The 16,240-nt window shown below is 49.5% G+C and overlaps 1 protein-coding gene across 1 annotated transcript in view; it reads left to right on the top strand.

Moving 5' to 3' along the window:
• Nucleotides 1-870: 870 nt before the first annotated feature.
• tet3 (tet methylcytosine dioxygenase 3) overlaps nt 871-16,240 on the top strand; it is a gene marked incomplete at its 3' end in the record, with an annotated part of 51,858 nt that continues 36,488 nt past the window's right edge. The window contains exons 1-2 of the mRNA XM_080531559.1: nt 871-888; nt 9,491-9,550. The remainder of the gene's footprint in view (nt 889-9,490; nt 9,551-16,240) is intronic.

The following is a 16,240-nucleotide window of genomic DNA, read 5'->3' on the forward strand; positions in this document are numbered from 1 at the left end:
CTTTTTATAGCTTATCATTGTCATGACAGTTATAAATAACTTTTTTTAAATTATTGTATTTATAACCTATTGTACAAGAATCCGAATCACTTATTATTATTATTATTATTATTATTATAATTTACATGATGTATGTGCTATATAATATCTTAGTAAGTAATTTCCCTCTCTTCTTTATCTCTCCTCTTTGCTGTTGTTTTGACACCTTCAGACTGCTCCCAGGTACTGCTGGGCAGAGACAAGCATGGCTCCAGTGACTCCTCCACCCCTGCAGTGGCTATGGTCTCTGGGTAGCTGGGAACGATGATCCATAGCTCCAGTACCCACTCTGATCCACCAGACCAACCAGGTGACTAGCAGCATGGGACAGAGGGACTAGTATCCACCAGTAAAGCCTGCCCTTCCTGTCCCCTCTCAACTCCCAACAACAACTAAACCAACCCAACTCCAGCAGACGCTGATTAACCCACTTTGTGCTGTGCTACTTGAAACCCCTAAACTACCAGGGCTGGGACTGCCAGCATGCACAGACCCAGGCGGGCCCGTGGCCCCCCGCCCATGCAGGACATCTACGAATTGTCCCTGGACGGTGAAGACACCCAGGTCTACCTGCGGAGGAAAGCGGCCATGGAGGGGGTGTCCCCTCTGAGCGAGTACATCCACACGGAGCACCAGCAAGGGGGCCTCTTCTCCCTGCCCCCCCTGGACGACAGCCAGGAGGCCCCCCAGAAGAAGAAGCGGAAGAGGTGCGGCGCGTGCGTCCCCTGCCTGCGCAAGGACAACTGCGGCACCTGCAGCAACTGCGTGAACCGCAAGATCGGACATCAGATCTGTCGCCTGCGCAAGTGTGACCACCTGAAGAAGAAGAAGACGAGGCTGGGCCAGGAGGTGGGTGAAACACACGACCACGTCCCCCACACACTCACCACCCCGGAGTTAACGTCCCCCACACACTCTCCACCCCGGAGTTAACGTCCCCCACACACTCTCCACCCCGGAGTTAACGTCCCCCACACACTCTCCACCCCGGAGTTACAGCTCCTCCATACAGGTCTTTTGTCCACAGGGTGTGTGTGTGTGTGTGTCGTGTAGCCTGGAGAATGCTAGTAAATGGTTTACCAGGGCCAGTTACTCTTTGTTTATGTGTCTGGGGGAACTGGTCGACTGCACAGTGTGGACCAGCACTTCCTCCCTCTGGTGTGTGTTGAGCGGGTAACACACTAGGCTACACAGTCCCAGTTTCAGACTAGTTTAGATTCAACTTTATTGTCATGGCAGAGTACAAGTACCAGACAACGAAATGCAGTTTAGCATCTAACCAGAAGTGCAAATTGTGATATAAGAACATTATAGTGATAGTTACAGTATGGCAAGCACGGTCGTTATTTAGCGGTATATACAGGAGAGGATAGTAGTAAGCTATGTACAGTTAAGGTAGCTATGCAGCGCCTCTTTGGTCGTGTTATTGGGATTGCTGTAAATAGCGGTTTGTAAATCTCTGCTTGCCAACAAACGCTCTCTGAAGTGTAGTGCCCAGAAATGTAATTGTTTTAGAATTAGTTCATTTGTTACCGTTGACATTTTGAGCTGCGTTAGTGGCCATACATGGCCATACGCCGCGGAGAAGAAGGGGAAATGTTATCACTTTAGTCACAGCTAAATCACATATACTCCCAAACATCTTTAACCGTTCTTTAGTTTCTCTAAGAACGGTTGAAGACTTCAACCCAGCCTCCATTCACTCATGACCACACAGTGGTGTAGTCTACGTGATACGCAGGACTACGCCGTATACCCACTAGGAAAGGCCAAGGATTTCCATATACCTACTTAAAAATGTGTGAGGATACGTAACAGCGTTTTGTGACAGAACTTTCACTTTCATTCATAAAATTCACCCAGACGGTGTTACGAAGCACTTGAATTTTGGACCATTGGGACTGACTATAGCGTCATATACCATCAACAGGGGGAGATGCGACATGAATTATGTCAAAATGCAGCGCTATCATGCACAGATCAGCCTTATAACATTTAATTCATATTATATATATATATAACGTTAGACAGGGAGCGCATATTTATTTTTAAGGCGTTCCGAAATGAACGATATGAGGCTGGGAGGAGAAAATCACAGTATACCCACTAGAAAACACTAGACTACACCACTGTGACCACACCACATCTCCAACCCTGTCTGGTTCCACCCGTGACATTCTTTAGGTGTCAGGTCCTGACCTGCACCTCCCAAGGCCTGGTTAAAGGGAAACCTACTGTTAAAATTAATTTTAACCATTACCTAAATTTGCCTGAAGGGGACTAACTTCAAACAACGTTGTCAAGCAACTAGACGCTCCACCTTTGCACAGACGTTGTAAACCGGTTTGCGGTGTAATCACTCTGGACCAGCTTGTATGTCCAGGCTTATCATTAGAGGTCAGAGGGACAGATGAGACAGCCCCACTTAGGTGTGTGTGTGTGTGTGTGTGTGAGTGTGTGTGGGTCTGTGTCTATGTGTCTGTGTGTGGGTCTGTGTGTGTGTGTGTATGTGTGTGTGTGAGTGTCTGTGTCTATGTGTCTGTGTGTCTGTGCGTGTGTGTGTGGGTCTGTGTCTATGTGTCTGTGCGTGTGTGTGTGTGTGTGTGGGTCTGTGTCTATGTGTCTGTGCGTGTGTGTGTGTGTGTGGGTCTGTGTCTATGTGTCTGTGCGTGTCTGTGTGTGAGTGTGTGTATGTGTATGTGTATTTGTGTGTTGTTTTTGCATGCATATACAGTATTGCTGTATATGGTTTGTTTCAGAAAATGTGTGGTTCAAGCACTTTGTCACAGTTGTCACCACACTTTCCTGTATTTCCACGCAAAAACATTCACAGGGCCACAGATGGCATGCCTCTTTTATGGCTTAAAATGGAAAGGAAGCAACAAAAAGTAGAAGTAGAACTTTTGTAAATATTCTTCACAAAAAGTATTCAAATAGTCATCCCAATGTTGTCAGCATGAGCTAAACACTGTCTGTGAAGATCGCAGGTTGAGTGTGTGTGTGTGTGTAGAAGTGTTTCATAAACAGCGGCGGTGCAGAATTCCTTGAGCTCCTTCTGCGTCTTCTCCTCTGACCCCTGAGGCCAGTGCAGGGGCGGGGGTTGACCTTAGACCAGGGAGGAACTGAGTCTGTGTGTGTGTGTGTGTAGAAGTGTTTCATAAACAGCGGTGGTGCAGAATTCCTTGAGCTCCTTCTGCGTCTTCTCCTCTGACCCCTGAGGCCAGTGCAGGGGCGGGGGTTGACCTTAGACCAGGGAGGAACTGAGTCTGTGTGTGTGTGTGTGTGTGTGTGTGTGTGTGTGTGTGAGTGTGTGTGTGTGTACACACACACAGTGGGGATGGGGGTAGGGGTTGAAAGCAGGAGGACAAGAAGAATGTAAATAAATAGTCAGCAATGGAAAAGGAAGGCTCAGGCAAGCTAGGTGAGCTAGGAAAGGCCATGGGAAGCCCCCCAGTGTCCCCCTCCCTCCCTCCCTCCCCTCCCTCCCTGTGTTTTGGGATGAGGGCAGAGGGAGTGGGGCAGACTCGCGGGAAGTGACATTGTAGACAGCGGCATGTCACGGGAGACAGGCTGGCCCGAGGCCATGGGGGGGACAGAGGAAGAGGTCCGGTCAATCACAGGATATCTGGGCTTCCCCCCCCCCCGCCCTGCTCTGCCTCTTTGTTTTCACCCACTATCACTGTCCCGATCACTTGGATCCTGCGCTCTTGGACGTGTGTATGCCATATAAACCCATTTCCTGTTTACCGTGTAAACCGTAGACACATTCTGATACAGTACAGTAATGTCCAAATCAATATTTTTTACAGTTTTCTTTTGGGGGGGGGGGGTGCTATACTCTCGTATGTTTCTGTTTTATCAGATAGAGACAGTAGAGAAAGACAAGGAGGTGAGAGGGTATGAGGAAGGGGGTGGGCCGGATTCGAACCCACGTCGACGCCGTGGTGCTAGACCGCTGGACTACCCCCAGGCCACAGTAACCTCACACCCTGATAGGACACCTTTGACATGATGCAGGGTCGAATACATGCATCACATCTGAAGTTACATGACCCTCCATTGTAATGTAGCTCATTGTCTATTCCCGGAGAGAGAAGGCCATTGTTTTCCGGAACAAGTCGCAGAGCGTTTACGGCCCGGGCCGTAGATCAGGACCCTGTGAACTCCAGGGGAACTCTAGCGGAGTCGGAACCACAAAGGCCTTGTCCTCAGGTTCTCCCTGCGGAGTGTGTTTTTGTCCTGCAGAGAGCGCTTCTCTCTCTGCCTCTCTTCCGGAACTAGCCGTAGATGGAGCGAGGAGACGGTATGATTTAGGCTGATTGCACCCTTTGTAACAGTGGGTTCAGTTGAGAGTAAAGACTGGTATAATTACTGTTTGTGTGTGGACCTGAGAAAACCGCCCCCCCATCATTCCCACAGAGAGAGAGAGAGACAGAGAGAGAGAGAGAGAGAGAGAGAGAGACAGAGAGACAGAGAGAGAGAGAAAGAGAGACAGAGAGAGAGAGAGAGACAGAGAGAGAGAGAGACAGAGAGAGAGAGAGACAGAGAGACAGAGAGAGAGGCAGAGAGAGACAGAGAGAGAGAGAGACAGAGAGACAGAGAGAGACAGAGAGAGAGAGAGACAGCGAGAGAGACAGAGAGAGTATTGGGTATCATAGCACAGATCATGCATGATAGATTCAGCCGACATATGATCTGATGTACATTACAGATAGTGACAGCGAGCCCGATGACTAGAACAGTTCTAGAGAGGAGAGGAGAGGAGAGGAGGCAGCGACGTCAGTGTCTGGAGGTGAACTATCCCGAGGGGAGAGGCCGTCCATCATCCCTCCCCGCCCCACCTCCTACCTCCCTCCCCCCTCCTTTGACCCCTGTGTGGGTGCACCAGCTGGGTCCCCATGGCAACAACATCCCGTATTAGCTCCACCTCAAGACATCAAAGGAGTATACACACACACACACACGCACACACACACACGCGCACACACACACACACACACACGCACACACACATCTGATGGTGTTAGTGATCTTTTGATCAACCTTGGTGTAGCCCAGCTAGCTAATTTACAGAGAAACCAAAATGGCCTTTTGCAATAATGACCTGCTTGGTTCTGATTGGTGGATGAATTGAAGCGGCGGGCCAGTAATTGCAGATGACGCACGTATCACACTTCCCCTCCATCCTCCTCCTCCTCCTCCGTGATTACCCATGGAGACCGGTGACAGCGGTCAAGACGTGTGTGTGTGTGTGTGTGTGTGTGTGTGTGTGTGTGTGGGTGGGTGGGTGGGTTAATACCCTTATTGGTCTGTAATTGCAGCTGAACTGTACTCCCCTCTCCTCCCTCCCCCCAACTCCCCCCTCCCTCCACCCTTTCTCCATTCTCTCCCCTCCCCACTCGGAAATGCAGATTTTAAACGACTCGTTATCACTGTAATTGTAATGAGTCTCCCCCCCACACACCTATCAGTGGTGCGTCCTTTCATCGAGAGGGGGGGTGTGGCAGTGGGTGTGGGATGTCACGGGTTTGAGAGGCTTGGCGGTGGGTGGGGGGTTTGGTTTTAGTTTTGTGTTGCTTGATTCGAATCTTTCATTGGTGTGTGCGAGTGTTAGCGTGAATCGTCTGAATTGAGGGGTGTGTGTCTACACAGGATACACAGACCTCCTGTCGTGGAGTGAATGGGATTTGTTGTGTGTGTGCGTGCGCAGGTGTGTGTGTGTGGGGAGAGAATGGCTGCATCTATCTGGGGGGGGGGGGGGTTGCCAGGCTCACGCTGATCCGAACACACGGCCTGGAGATGAGACGTACAGTACACTTCGGTCACCACGGGTCTGTCTGTCTGTCTGTCTGTCTGTCTGTCTGCCATGGCGACCAGCAGGCTGAAGCTTGTTAAAGGCAGGTGTTTACGTCTGGTCGTCGGGGTGTTTTATGGGAGCGTGGAGAGGCAGAGAGACGGGAGGACGGTCCAGCCTGACGGAGGCTACGCCATCAGGGACGTGTCGCTGCCGCGCGTGTCCACCGCCACCCTTCACACCGCGCGCTACAGCGGCGCGCAGACTCTCTGACTGTCCCGGTTTACTACAAACACACCCCTAAACACACACACACACACACGTCGCACACACACTCCCCTCCCACACGCTGCTCCGGTGACGTCAGGGCAGGGGGATTTCCCACGCCATATGAGAAACGCGGAGGCTCTCAGACAGACACTACAAACGCTGTGTCACTGCCTGGTTGCTTCACCACAGCCCTACTCTCTCTCTCTCTCTCTCCCGCTCACTCTCTCCCTCGCTGTCCTAACCTGAACTCTCGCCCGCTCTCTCACCCCGCTTTCTATTCCTTTCCCTTCTCTCTTTCGTCTCGTTCCCGTTTTTTCCCTGTGGGTTTTTTCCTCTATCCTTCTTTTTTTTCCTTTTCGTTCCTTTTAAGTCGTCTCTTTTCCGCAATTCCACTCTTTCGCGGGTCTTCTCTTTCTGTCGGACTGGTTTAGGTGCCAAAAATAAATGTTTTGTAAACTGACTCTGTTTCTGACGAGGGTGAAAGTACAACAGTTGTAACCAACAACAATGTCTCCAGGTAAGCCGTGGGCATGGCAACGACCAGTGTCTGACCAAGCCTGCAGTTTATAGCTGTTATTAGAGGTTATACCCTATTCATAGTTGTTATTACAGGTTATACCCTATCCATAGTTGTTATTACAGGTTATACCCTATTCATAGTTGTTATTACAGGTTATACCCTATCCATAGTTGTTATTACAGGTTATACCCTATCCATAGATGTTATTACAGGTTATACTCTATTCATACCTGTTATTACAGGTTACAAGTTGTATACAAATCCCAAACCTGAGATATATATAGAGCTGTATATATAGCTATATATTCATATACATTTATGAAAGTGTAACGGACAATAAATGTTGTTATCTATATTTCCTGTCATTCATTGGCACATGACAAAGCCGTGTTAACAGTGGTCTGAGACGGTCTGAGACGGTCTGAGCAGGAGATCTCTCTCAGTGAACTGGCAGAGACGAAACGCTCAGCCGTCCTAACTATGCTCGGTATGTTCGCCTGGCAATGTCCGGAAAACAAAAAAAATAGAAGAAAAGAAGCTCCTCAGCAAAGAAAAGTGTCTGTTGTGGTTTCTGTATTTGTGTGTTTTTGGTTTTGTCAGACATTCAGCCGTTTATTGATTCCGTTTCAGATGCCTGTCGAAGTATGATTCATAAGCAAGTAAAGCAGCCATGGTTTCTTTAGGACACGTAGAAAGTACCTTTCGGACTTTTGCTGATATTGGGAGATATCGATTAGAGGGTAAAGACCCCGAGATGACACAAATGATGCAATGTGTTTACTTAAGTTGGGGTCATATCCTTTGGTTATGACCTTTGCCTTTGTGAGGAAATAAGAGATTTGCTTTTTTTTTTAATGTTTTCCAAAAATCACACGTGTTTGTTGTGAAACATTTGTGTTTTGAGTCAGCACCCACGATTGGCTGCAGTGCTGTGTAAGTCTACGTGCTTTTTGGCACAAACACAAGGATTGTGTCTGGGTGTTTGTGAGTCTGTGTGTGTGTGTGTGTGTGTGTGTGTGTGTGTGTGTGTGTGTGTGTGCAGGCTGTGCACTGTGAAGTCCAGTCCGGTTATTGCAGGCAGCCCTGACACAGATGGTCCTCAGCGATACCACATACCAGAGGCATTGTTTAGGGAAGCCGAGCCACAGGAGATCATTGACAGCCATAGAAAGGTCCCATCCCCCAGTCCACCTTCTCTCTCTCTCTCTCTCTCTCTCTCTCTCTCTCTCTCTCTCTCTCACTGGCTCTTTTATTGTGCTGCGCGCGCACTCAATACACACACACACACGCACAGACCCCCGCCTCTTGCTCACAGCGCACTCTCTCTCTCTCTCCCTCTCTTTCACCCTAGCAGCAGAGCTCAGCCCGGCTTCTGATTGGTGGCTTGACTCTCTTTGTGTGCTATCTGTAGCGTGACGTCTCGCCGGCTGTGTGTGTGTGTGTGTGTGTGTTTGTTTGCTCGTGTGTGCGCGTGTGCGTGGGATCATGCGTGTGTATGGTCGAAGAGGAAGGGGGGAGCATTCACATCACGTATGCAGTTAGCGTTGCTTGCTGGAAAGACTGAGAGAGAGAGGGGGGGAGAGAGAGAGAGAGAGAGAGAGAAGAGGGAGAGGAAAAGAAAGAGTGGGAGGTTCTGTGTAGTGCAGCAGTGATAGCCATCACAGTGGCTCGCTTTGAAAAAAAGAGAAAACCCTCCCGTGCGTGTGCGGTAAAGCTATTGGTGTAGGGGAACAAGAGAGAGAGAGAGAGAGAGAGAGAGAGAGAGAGGGAGGGAGGGAGGGAGGGAGAGAGAGAGAGAGAGAGAATATGTGTACTAGGGCTAATGTAAAACTGGATTAAAAACACAAGATGGCTTCCTGAATGGGTTGGAGCACAGACTAGAGAGAGAGAGAGAGAGAGAGAGAGAGAGAGAGAGAGAGAGAGAGAGAGAGAGAGAGAGAGAGAGAGAGAGATAGAGTGATAGAGGATAGTCGAGAGAGAGATTGAGTCTTCTGATGGGGATACGGTCGGTCGACGGAGAGCACACCAAGGCAGACTGGCTCAGTGGGTAAATATTAATCACCAGGCAGGACTGACAGACAGGGACACAGAGAGAGCCGGTAGAGGGGAGACTTTTTTGAGGGGGGGGGGGGGGGGTGCGTGTGTGTGTGTCAGTTCTAGACAAAACAGCACCGGCACACTAAACAGCTAGACAAGGCTGGGGGGTGGGGGGGGTTTAAATGTATAACTGCTGTTGTGTGAGAATTGCTGGGAATGATTAGCTACTGCTATGATATTACTCCCCTTTTTATAGTACTGCATATCTTGAACTTTATTATTCTCCTTCAGCATTGTGTGGATATTGACAGCCAACTATATGCATACTGTATAGATTAGGAAAATGTCTTGATGCAATTTCCCATTTTTCCCCAAAAAGGGATATTTCATGTGTGTGTCCTGTGTGCAATTCAAAGGCAAACACACACACACACACACACACACACACACACACATGCACACGCCAGAACAGAGGCTATCCTCTCGTTCATGGAGGCATTACATAATTCCATAATTAAAATAGAATCATCATCCTCGCTGGCTGTCTCTCACCACTGTGTCTCCTGGCTATGGCAGGGAGGGGGGGGGGGGAATCACTGGTTCAATAGAAGTGATTTGTGTTTGGGGGGCTTACAGGGAGACAGGAATGATAGAGGGGGTTGAATAGAGAAAGACGTGTGTGTGTGTGTGTGTGTTCTGTTGGCAGTCCTGTTGTGTGGATTACCTTTTTTTTTCTCTTGTCGCATTATTCTATTGATTGTTATTTTCCCCATCCCCCCCCCCCCCCCCTCTCTTTCTCTCTCTCTCTCCCTCTCTCCTTCCCCGGAAAGGTGGGATATTTTGAGGACAACAGTGAAAGCTGGTGTGTAAAGCCAGATCTGCCAGCTGAGGTAAGAGACAAGGGAAAACCTCCATCTGGGGCAGACAGGGGGGGTCGACTCTGTCAGTGTGTGTGTGTGTGTGTGTCTGTCTGTCTGTCTGTCTGTTTATCCGTCATTGTGTGTATGTGTGTTGTGTTGTGTGGTTTGCTGTGAATGGAAAAGGCTCCGGTCCTTGTGTGTGGTCGGCCAGTAGAAGGGTGCCATTCCTGTATGTCCAGTGACTGGCCAGTCTGTCCAGTCTGTCTGTCTGTCTGTGTCTGTCTGTCCTCTGTCGACTCCCTCTGCTGCCTCAGTTGCGGGTCTGTCGGTCGTGTGAACGAGTGAAGAGAGCGGTTTAGAAGCTTGTCAACAGGTCTGAGGAATTACAGTTGGGTCTCGCGCTTGCTGCAGCAACCGGTGTCTTATCTGGGTTTTACTCGATGTGCGCGTGTGTGTGTGTGCGCGCGCGTGTGTGTGTATACATGTGCGTATGTGTGTGTGTGTGTGCTTCCTATCGGCCCTTTGAACCCAAACAGAGAGACGAACACAGCGTACGGTAGACGAGACAGCTCTCTGATCAGTACCGTGTTGTCTCCGACCTGTTTTGGTTTTCCTCCCGCCCCCGCCGAGGACAGGAGGAGAAAGAGAGGGAGAGGAGAGAAGAGGAGAGGAAAGGAGAGGAGAGGGCGTTCGCAAAAAAGGCGTTTAGTAAATAGGCGGTTATCTTCCCCCTCTCCTGCCTGCTCGGCGGCTCTGCCAGCTGCGTCTCTGCGCTGGGCTGATTAAGTGTGCGGTCGGCGGCTCCGAGGACGATGGGCACGGGGGTTTAAAGCATCCCGGGCTGGCCGCCGATTGGTTGGCAGAGTTGAGGCATGTGTCGAGACGAGGCGGGCCAGCCGGGGGAGGAGGAGGAGGAACCCATAGACTCAGGAGCCAGGGAGGGCGGGCGCTCTCCAAAAGTTTCTCTCAAGTCAATCGGGGTAAAGGGAGTAAAAGTTAGTGGGACGCACGCCGTGTGTGCACATGCGTCTGTCTGGCTGCCTCCGAGTGTGTGTGTGTGTGTGAGTGTGTGTGGACTGTAGTAACCTGTTGTAGCACGTGACCCTGAGCGCTGCTGTTCCCTGCCTTGCCGAGCCGCGGCACGCTTGTGTGTTTATACAGGAATTCTGGAGCTTTCAGTGATCTGGGAAGATTGTAGTCAACACCGAACAAGAAATCTGCTTACAGCAGCAAATGTCAGTCTGTCTGCACACAGTCTACTATCAATGTGCAATACCAAAAAATAAAAATCCAATTACAAATCAGCTTGTCTTATCTGTTGTTAAAGCCTCATGAGAAGATTGGGAATTGTACGTTTCGTTTCGGCCGGTTCAATCCAGTTGAATACACTTCAGTAGGTCATTATCTGAGATAGTATTTTCAAATTCGGAAGGAATTCATTGCTTCTGCATGATTAGCATGACTGGGCAGTTAAGGGATGGGATAGGATCCGAAGTTCAGTAAGGCAGCTCTGTTTAGGGCATGTTGATAGTGATCCACTGCTCACGAATGTCTCTGTTTCAGTTCTGCGTCGTTCAGACAGTTATGACCCCTGTGACCCTCCCTAGCTCAGGTCTGCTCAAACAAACCAATCAGCTTATCAGAACAAGGCTCTTGTCCCCCCGTCCGTTATAACTGTAGAGGACTGTGAAGTAAAAAAGGCTCCAGGCTCAGGACTTCATGCAGATTGAGATGATCCAATCTTCAGGATTGTAGAATAGTGACACTAATGATGGCCTCAGGACTAAAACCTTTCCCTCTCCTTGATCCCTGAATGACATACATACTAATGAAAAAAAAACTTTACATCTCTTTACATCTGATATGCAGACCAGCAACACAACTTTTGGAGATCTATTGCATTTTTGTTGAGGCATTGTGAGCGCCGTGGTCAATAATAAATAATAATATCATCATTGAGTATTATACTGTACATACAATGGACACGTTTCTACAATGCCAAGATCTAACTACGCGTGTTGAATGTGTTTGTGCGTTTGGTCTGTTTTGGTTCTCTGGGAGTTGTGTTTTTGTGTCGATGTTGATGTTGGTGTGTTTTAATTACCGGCCTACTGTATGTTCTCCTTATCCTTTTCCTTCAAACATTTCCCTGTTTACACTCGTCTCAAGAACACATTCCACAGCGCGCTGAGATTCTTCGGCTCAACCCCAAAGATTACCACAGACCACGGAGCGCTTCGCTTGTTGATAGGACATTGTTAACACGATACTTACCGTTCTTCAGTTGCGTTCTAGTTTCTTTCTTGGAAGGGTGTGAGAGAGCAGCACGCTCTCTCGCAAAGATCGACGTGATATGCCCTCTGTTTCGGTTTTAGGAAGGGTGGTTCTTGTTCTGCGGGGGTGGTTTCTAGTGAAGCTGTCTTGTCGCTTCGATGTAAGAGGAGATAGCACCTGGGTAAGATGAGAGGTTACGATAGGTTATGAGAAGGAATGTGCTGGCGTGATTTCTCTTCTCACACACAGGATTTCCTTTTGGTAGTGTCAAACAGGGGAGGCGTGCAGAGGGCAGGAATGGAGGGACGGGCTCATGGAAAGGAACGTGGTATCAAACACACAGGAATTCATAGTACATTCGAATTATAGTTCTAAAGAGCAGTAGTACACACACACACACACACACACACACACACACGCACACACACACACACACACACGCACACACAAGACATCTCAAATGTAACTGACTGTTGAACGCGATTGAACAAGTGTCAAAGATTCCCATGTCTGACCTCCATAAACCTTAAAGCTCTCCTGAATGATCAGATGTTAGATTAGGAATACTGCATGTCGGCATTACGCAAGACAGTTCACCAGAGACGAAGATGGAGTGGAGACGACATGAATTAGTCATCGACTGGCTGACGACTTGACAGCCAGCGGACGGTGGAGGATTAGTAAGCTGAGCCATGTGCGCTATCGCCTCCCTTGTTTACGAAGGGTTAACCGTGACCTAGTTTCCGTAGTGACACTGACTGCCAGATGACATCACCGTGGTAATTTTAGCTCAGGCCCACCCAGGGTTTGGTCACGTGACGCGCTGGCCGCGTGTGTGTGTGTGTGTCGTGGAACGTAGTAAGAGTGTGTAAAGGTGAAATGATAAACAGGAAGCGGGTTTGTTGTCGGCTTCACAGTGCAGTCGTATTATATGTGGTACACACACACACACACACACACACACAGAGCATGCGGTCAAGACATCTCAAACGCAACCGACCGCTCGACGCGATTGAACGAGCGTCAGAGATTTCTCTTTTGGTGACCTCCGTCTACCTCAACGCTCGCAAGAGGAACTCAAGACCGGCGTTTCCTGTGTGGAGGATGTCAGTCGTTCACCTTTCATTCAGAAAAGTGAGTGCAGAGATACCACTTCACATCCCCCTCCGCTCGCTGAGACGTACGTGCGACATCCCTCCCGGGGATCCCGAATTACATGTTTCATTCATGGATGGACCAATAAGGGCCTGCCGTGTAGGGACCATTGAAAATGTCAAGAGGGGATAGACCGCCGACGCCACGTTGTCATGTTCCTGCTCTAATTAACGGCAGATAACAGGCTCTCATCGCCTCATGTCTGTGCGAGTGCGTCTGTGTGGCTTGACCTAAGTCCTGGCGTGGATCGGAGTGCCGGTCTGAGCTAGCTAGCTAGCTAGCCTGCTCGCTAGCCGGCTGTGCTGTCGCCTTCGTCTCTGTGCGTTTCCGTGGCTTCGCCGGTGTCTGCGAGTGTCTGTTGAATTAAAAAAATGGAACGGCGGGAAAAAGAAGGGAAAAGAGGGATGCTCTCTCTCCCCCCAGCTGTTAGCGCTCAGGGCTCTTTAACTCTCCAACCCCGGAGTGGCTCTCCCGCTGCGCCTGGGAACCCGGCAGCAGAAGAGAGGTGGAGGTCCATGCCAAGCCACCTTCCTACCGCTGTCAATGACAGTTCCAGCCTGCCCGTCTGGGTTTCACAACCTCGCCTCGCACTGTAGCTCCGCGTTGGGAGTTGTCACCATATCGCAGGGAGTCCTGAAAGTGTTTGGGGGCCAGGTTTTAGGAAGCGTCTAGATGAGGCGGCAGATTTGGCGCCAGATAACCCCAGATAACCCCCCCCCCCACACAAAAAAAGGTAAAGAGAAAGGTTATGAGGTGGAATATCAGGGTAGAACAACGTGTCATAAAACGGTGACGGTTTGGTGTTTTAGTCTTTTTTGGTGGTTAACATGTGGGCCATTGTCTTCTCATCGTGTTTACAAGGCTGTGGGAAGTACAGCGCGACAACCCCCCCGTGATATGAATAGGATAGGCTGCAAACCTAGCGATTATGGGCCGAAAAAAAGAAACATTTGATGATTGACATGACACACGGTGTTGTGATTTGGTATGTGATGTATAGCCCGACACAGACTTCTGTTATGGATCGTGTGTAGTGTTGACACCGTGACACGGCTATTTACGGACACACACACACCCATCCTGTCGTTTCATCGACGTTGCCCAAGCCTGCTAGAGCCCGATATCATGCAGGAAAAAACTACTAGAACAACTACTTCCCCTTGTTGCTATAGACGTGCGCTGGCCCTTTAAGACGGGCTACGCCTGAGTTGAACATATGGAGAGCTAATCTTAGCCTGACTCCTAGGAGAGACAAGGCTGGCAACACGCCACTGTGCAGGGCTGGGAGAGGTTCTCTCTCTTTCTCTCTCTCTCTATCCCTCTCTCTCTCTCTCTCTCTCTCTTTTATGTTGTGTACCGTCACACCAGTGTAATGTATTTTGGACTCATTTCACCCCTTCCTCAGGATCCTTTATGGATGCATTTCAGATGTCTCTCTGAAGTAGAAGACAGATTAAAGCCGACAGTATTCCGTGATTCCGTGATTGAAAACAGCGTGTTGATGTCATATGAGATATGACCCGAGCTGTTCTTGAAACACCAGATGTGCGGCGTTTGTTTTGGTTATGACCTCCCTTTGTTTGTCACTACTTTAAACCCTTTCACCCCTCTCTCGTCCCTCCCTCTCTTTACTCTACTTTCGTGTTCCCTCCCCGTGGCCCTCGTCTACTCGTTACCCTCCCTCTCTTTTTCTTTAAATCCCACGTTTCTGGCACAAAGAGCACTCTCTTTTTAAAAAGAAAAAAAAAGAAAAACAGTTCCTCCTTCACTTTGCCTTTGCCCCCCCCCCCCCCCCCCCCTTCCCCCTCTCTCTCTCTTCCTAGGCTTGTGTAATATTTTGGGCTGGCTCCACCCCGCCCCCCCTCCTCCCCTCTCTCCTCTCCCCTCCCCCCCCCCCTTCTCTTTGTGAGGAGAGGAGGTGGAGTGGAAGAGAGGGGGCTGTCCTCCAGCTGGGGCTGTTGCGTGCTGGCTTGCACGTGCCGTGTGTCAGGGAGGGCAGAGGCAGGAGTTGACACGGTGGTGGACACCCTACACCTCTCCATCACATTACACCTCACTGCCTCTGAGGGGGGGGGGGGGGTGCTGCAGGTCAGAGAGAGAGAGAGAGAGAGAAATGACAAAAGGAGAGAAAGAAAAAGACAAAGAAAAAGCAGTACGAAGAGAAGAAAACAAAGAGAAAGCGTGCGAGAGAGAGAGAGAGACAGAGAGAGAGAGAGACAGAGAGAAAGAGAAAGAGAGGATAATTAAATGTTTTATTAGAATGGCATCATGTCCGAATTTGTTGATATTCCATCAGTGTCCAGGGGGGTATTCCATCAACGTTGCTAAAGGAAAATCCAGGTTTATCGAAATAAGGCCTAATTTATTTTTATAAGTCTCAAAATAAGCCTGGGTTTTCCTTTAGCGATGTTGATGGAATACCTGGCAGATATGATCTTTAGTTTGCCTGTCACAAACCCCCTTTATAGAAGGTTTTCCATTGATTCTGGTTTTAATACTATGCACGGTGCCCCTGTTCTGCACCTGCAGTTCGTCAGCCATCATCCACAAACACCCCAGTCCCTCAGTCCTCTCAGCACAGTCCCTCAGTCATCTCAGCACAGCACCCAGCCACTCTCAGGGATGGAGAGCGCGTGTGAGGGTCCTCGATCTGATCTGTGACAGTCGCCACGCCACGCTACTGTTGATTTACAGTACAGATGGAGGCACCATCCTCTAAGTCTGCCTTTGCATGTGTGTCCATGCGTGTGTGTGTGTGTGTGTGTGTGTGTGTGACTGAGCATGTGTGTCAAATTAGATGACCTTGATGGCATCAGAGTGGAGGGTAATGTGGGTTACCAAAAGGGGGGAGGGGGAGGGAGAGACGGAGATGGGGGGGATGGGCGGATGGGGGTCAGCCACTGACAGGAAGATATTAGTTGGGGGTTGGTTGGGCCATGATGTCAGGAACAGAGAGAGAGCCGTCATCTGAATTTCTGGGGGCCGTGTTACTCCACTGTCACATTGTGTTGTGTGTCATACAATAGGCCTTGTGCTCACTAGATGACTCTGTGTGTAGAAGACAGGCTTATGTAAGAAGAAGTGTTTTTTTGTTTTTCGTTCTGAGTAACAGCAAACCCCGCTCCTCCTACAGACGGGGTGAAGCCGTGGTGTGTGTGGCAGCGCTGGCCTTCGCTTCAGGATCGCCTGGCACTTTTACCGTTTCAGAGTAGCGCCCCCCCGATCAAAAACACGCTTTATTATTATGCGTTCATCTTTGCTCCGTCCTCCCACTAACCGGTTTTCTTGAAA

Source organism: Nansenia antarctica (assembly GCF_963989245.1).
Source record: "Nansenia antarctica genome assembly, chromosome: 5".
Classification (NCBI taxonomy): domain Eukaryota; kingdom Metazoa; phylum Chordata; class Actinopteri; order Argentiniformes; family Microstomatidae; genus Nansenia; species Nansenia antarctica.